Source organism: Dromiciops gliroides, chromosome 2, assembly GCF_019393635.1.
Source record: "Dromiciops gliroides isolate mDroGli1 chromosome 2, mDroGli1.pri, whole genome shotgun sequence".
In the NCBI taxonomy this organism is placed as follows: domain Eukaryota; kingdom Metazoa; phylum Chordata; class Mammalia; order Microbiotheria; family Microbiotheriidae; genus Dromiciops; species Dromiciops gliroides.
This window is the reverse complement of record NC_057862.1, coordinates 550,825,275-550,830,102: the sequence shown is the minus strand read 5'-3', so window position 1 is coordinate 550,830,102 and position 4,828 is coordinate 550,825,275.

The window sequence follows — 4,828 nt, the reverse complement described above, 5'->3', positions numbered from 1 at the left end:
AGGCAGCTAGGTGGCGCAGTGGATAGAGCACCAGCCCTGGATTCAGGAGAACCTGAGTTCAAATCCAGCTTCAAACACTTGACACTTTACTAGCTGTGTGGCCCTGAGCAAGTCACTTAACCCAAATTGCCTCACCAAAAAAACAAACAAAACAAAAAGAAATAGTTAGATTTTTACCTTTCTCTCTGATCCTAATGCTCTTTAATAAATACTTAAATTCTCTTGCTAAAGCTTATAATTTATTGGCAACCACTCATTAGATTTTAGATAGTATAGCTAGAATTTTAGCTTCTTACAAATCAATCTGTACCTGGTTGATTTACATGTTTAACTCATATCCGATTGGTTGCCACCTCAGGGAGGGGAAGGCCAGAAAGAGGGATAAAAGTTGGAACCGAAAACTATAAATAAAAATGTTTATTATGATAACCCTAAGTTACTGAGGACCGATCCCTGTAAAGGCTAAAATTCTAGCTATACTGTCTAAAATGTCCAAAGAGTGGTCACCAATAAATTACAAGCTTTAGCAAGAGTTAGACTTTTAAGCATTTATTAAGGAGAATAAGAATATGGTAAAGAGAGAGAGAGAGAAAGGCCTAGATTCCTTTTAAAGGGAGAGAGCATTCCTAGCTCCACTCTCTGCCAGAATCCACAGGAAAGAGCGAGAGTCAGAGCGCCAGCCTCCCCCTTCTTCCTCCCACAAGCAAATGTCACTTCCTGACGCCAAAGAAAAGACGCATGGTCTTGCCCTCAGAGACCTTCACCTCATGGTGGAGCTTTTCTACAGTATGTCTCCAGCAGGTGGCATCATTCCAATCATTACATCCACACCTACTCCCCATTCCCAGGCCAATAAATTGCCTGGGGCTGACCAATCTTTGTCAATTTCAGACTCTTGATTGACTTATGGATCTCCCCTAAAAAAAACTATTCCCTCCCAAAGATTCCCCACCTTACGCCCTGGACTTCAGGTTATTATGTAAAAGGACCCATTTATATTAACTAGTTTCTATTTAGAGTTAAGTTGTTTCTATACTTCACTCAAGGGCAGTCTCATAGTTGCCTTTGTTCTGTTACCCCATATAAACCCTGTCTTCAGGTTGACAATTATTAAAAAATAATAATAATAAAAGGAAGGAATGGGGAAAGATTTTGGTTGGAGTTTAAAGGAAGCCAGGGAGGTTAGTAGTTGAATGGTGGGAGACTGTGTAGCCCAGTTCTTTTTGCTCCTGGTATTATAATAATGATCTGGGGGGAATGGGTCCCAAGGCCTCTGCTGACTGAGGAGTGTCTGGAAGTCATGAGGTCTCTATTGTTGATTCACAGTGTAATCTCTTAGCAAGTCTTTGTATTTCAAAACCCAATTGGGAAGGTGGGGAGTTAAGAAAGAGACTGACCCTGTAGCCTTGCAGATACTAGGTACTTACACCTGAATTAGGGTGGCTGAGTTCACTGGAGACAAGATCCTTAGCTTAGAAGCCCTGAGGCTTCTTGTTAACAGTTGTGTGGATTGACTCAATTCCCTTTCAAAAAACTTCCCAGAACTGAGACTTTTATGCATCCCCCAACCCCAACTTGACAAGGCAGTTTAATTTTCCTTGTGGTGTGCTGAAGTCGCTCAGTTCTGACCAAGGTCATATCCAGAGTGAGGTTTAGTGTTTTATATGGTAAACTGCAGCTATCATGGTAATCAAGCCTCAACCTCTCCTTTATCCAATGCCCTTAAGCTTACCCAGAGTGCTTACATCACAGAAAAAATGAAAGCTCCCTGCTACCACCTTCCTGGACATATTGTTGGGCACAGGGGCCAGAGGCTAGAACCAGGAGGAAGAGCTAAGGGCCAGCTGGTCCTCCCCTTGCTAAGCCACCCTGGGCCCAGGGCCTGATAAACTTCCCAGAACAGGTTTTCCCCAACACCTGAACCATTAACATCTTCCCAACTGGCAAAAGTCTTGTAACTCTGAGTACCTCCACATAGTCAGATGATCACCCCATCAGACCACCATCGGTCCTCTATAAAAGTATCTATCTGTCTGTCTTCTGCTCAGGCAGATAGGTATCTCAGAGAGCCACACCTCTGTGCCTTGCCTTCTCCCCATTGAGAAGAAGTCCAAGCATTTCTCTCTTGGTTTCCTTTCCCTAGCACCTAAATAAAATATTATTTTATTCTAATTGGATTTGTGTGCAAGAGGGTCTAATTCTTTAAAGAGGAATTCCTAAAAACCCCTACCCCAACCCCCCACAAATTTCCCCCATAACACTTGGAATGAGGGAAGAGTTAGAGTTAACACAATAGCTAGAATCATGAAGGGAGGGAAAACATCTTTGACTAAACCTGGTCCATTTAGCCCCATAGGACTCATTGTTCTTCTTCCACATCATCAGTCACAATGAATGGCAATCAGCCAGTCATCATAAAATAGTTGGGGTGGTGGACAAGTCTGGGTGCTGCTTATCTCTTTAAGTGTGTCTGTCCTTTATTTTAGCTTCTCAAGGAGAAGGTTCCTTGATTTCCCCCAGAAAACTTCTGAGGTACCCCAGGTCCATAACAGAAAACAAGAAGCAAAAAAGGTTAAATTGCTTGTTCACATGTATGAAATCAGTGATAAAGCCAGAACCCAGCGGTTTGACTTTTATTAAGATCACATTTTTCCTCTTACTTTCAGCTACATTTCACATGAATGGGTATTGACATTTTTTTCACTACTCTTGTCTCATAGGATCATAGAATTTAGATCTGGAAGGAACCTCAGAGGTTGTCTGTTCCAGCTCTCTCAGTTTATAGATGAGAAAACTTAGATCTGGCGATGCTTTGAATATGTGGTCTTATATTGTAGATTCGGGAAAATCCTTGCCCTATAGGAGCTCAGTCTACTAGGAAGACAGAGGTTGTTCACAAATAAATACATACATGAACATAAAAGAAGAGAATGCTAAGATCTAGGGTCTTCCTGTAGGAGGTGGCATAGGAGTTGAACTTTGAAGAAAGCTAGGTTTTAAATTCTATTTTTATTATAATATCTATTTATATGTAAATATATTTATCATTAATTTAATTTTAATATATTTATCTATTAGATATAATTTGCATATCTATAACCATGCATATGTAAAATTATATATAATATATAAATTTATTATTAATTTAATTTATTTGTAATGGGTTGAGGCGAGAAGGAAGAGTATTTCAGGTATAGGTAAGAAATTGTATAAAGGCAAGGAGTCAGGAGACAGTTTGCAAAGTCTGTAGAACAGTACGTAGGACAGTTTGGTTACAACATAGAGTGAATGAAGGAGAACAATATGCTGGAACTAGCATGGGCTTCAGTTAGTTTGTAAAAAGGTTTAAATTACAATCAAAGGGATTTTAACATTATATTAAAAGCCATGGGAGCCACTAAAGGTTCACGAATGGGGGAGTAACATGGTTAGACCTGTATTTTAGGAAGATTATTTTTTTCAACTGCATGGAGGATGAATTCTATAAGGAAAAGATTAAAAACCAGGAGGCTGTTCAAAGTCCAGGAGAGTTAATAGAGGTCTGCTCCAAAGGTGAAGGCAGTATGGCTAAGAAGTTAAATGGAATTGATGGGACCCAGAGGCCTTTAAATTGTGAAAGGATTTATTTATTTTATTTATTTATTTTTTTTAGTGAGGCAATTGGGGTTAAGCGACTTGCCCAGGGTCACACAGCTAGTGAGTATTGTCTGAGGCCGGATTTGAACTCAGGTACTCCTGACTCCAGGGCTGGTGCTCTATCCACTGTGCCACCTAGCTGCCCCGAAAGGATTTATTTTAAATTTAATAGATTGAATGCTATGGAAGGGACATCAAAAGTAATTTATTTTACAAATTTTTTACAAATGAGGAAACTGAAGCACAGAGCTTATGTGAATTATTCAATTAAAAATAATTGAATATTGTTCCTAGGCTAAGTGCTAGGGATATGGTTTAAAGAGTCAGGAATAAGGACTAATTGAACCCAGAATGGGGAATATAGTCCCATTTGGGGCTCAAGAATATAGACTCACAGTAACTGACAGAACTTACAGTAACAGTCGTGAGCATCAGTCCCACCATTACTTGCAAAGAAAAACAGAGAAGAAAAGAAATTAAGTCCACAACAGGATTTCAAATTCCTACTTTTACCTTTTTTCTCATTTAATTTTAAAATGTACTATGAAGGTGAGAGGCAGTGTGATGCACTGAACAACGAACTGGCCTCAGAGTCAGGATAACCTGGGTTGAAGTGCAGCTTCTGACAGATAACTTGCTGTGTGACCCTGGGCAAATTTCTTAACCTCTCAATGCTCTGGACAACTCTAAGAATATAAACTGCAGGGAAGGGGAAGGTGTGTATTAGTAGAAGAACAGGGTGTTCCTTACACCAATGGAATCACTAGTCTAGTCTCTTACCTTTTGAAATTATAGACTGAGGCAATTGGAATAGATTATTTCTAAGATCCCTTCAAGGGATATTGTCACAGAAAGTTTTTTTTTTTAACCACAGCAGACTTACATGCACTTGTTTTCCTAAAGAGAGATAAGTCACCCACTTTAGTTCTGTATCACTCATAGCCGGTGTTTTGGTTTTTTTTTTTTTTTTGGTAGCATAATGCCAATAATACATAAAGTTTTCTGTGATGGAAAAATTCTGTGCAGTTGATTCATTGATTTTCTTGATTTTTTACTGTATCCACCAGGTGGCATCTATGAGCCATAAATGCTGAACCACCCAAACTTCCTGATAAATTAATAATAATGATCTTGGGATCATAAAATGAGCTCGAGAAGAAGAGGTGTGCTAGAGCCATGCTCTAACTGGCTC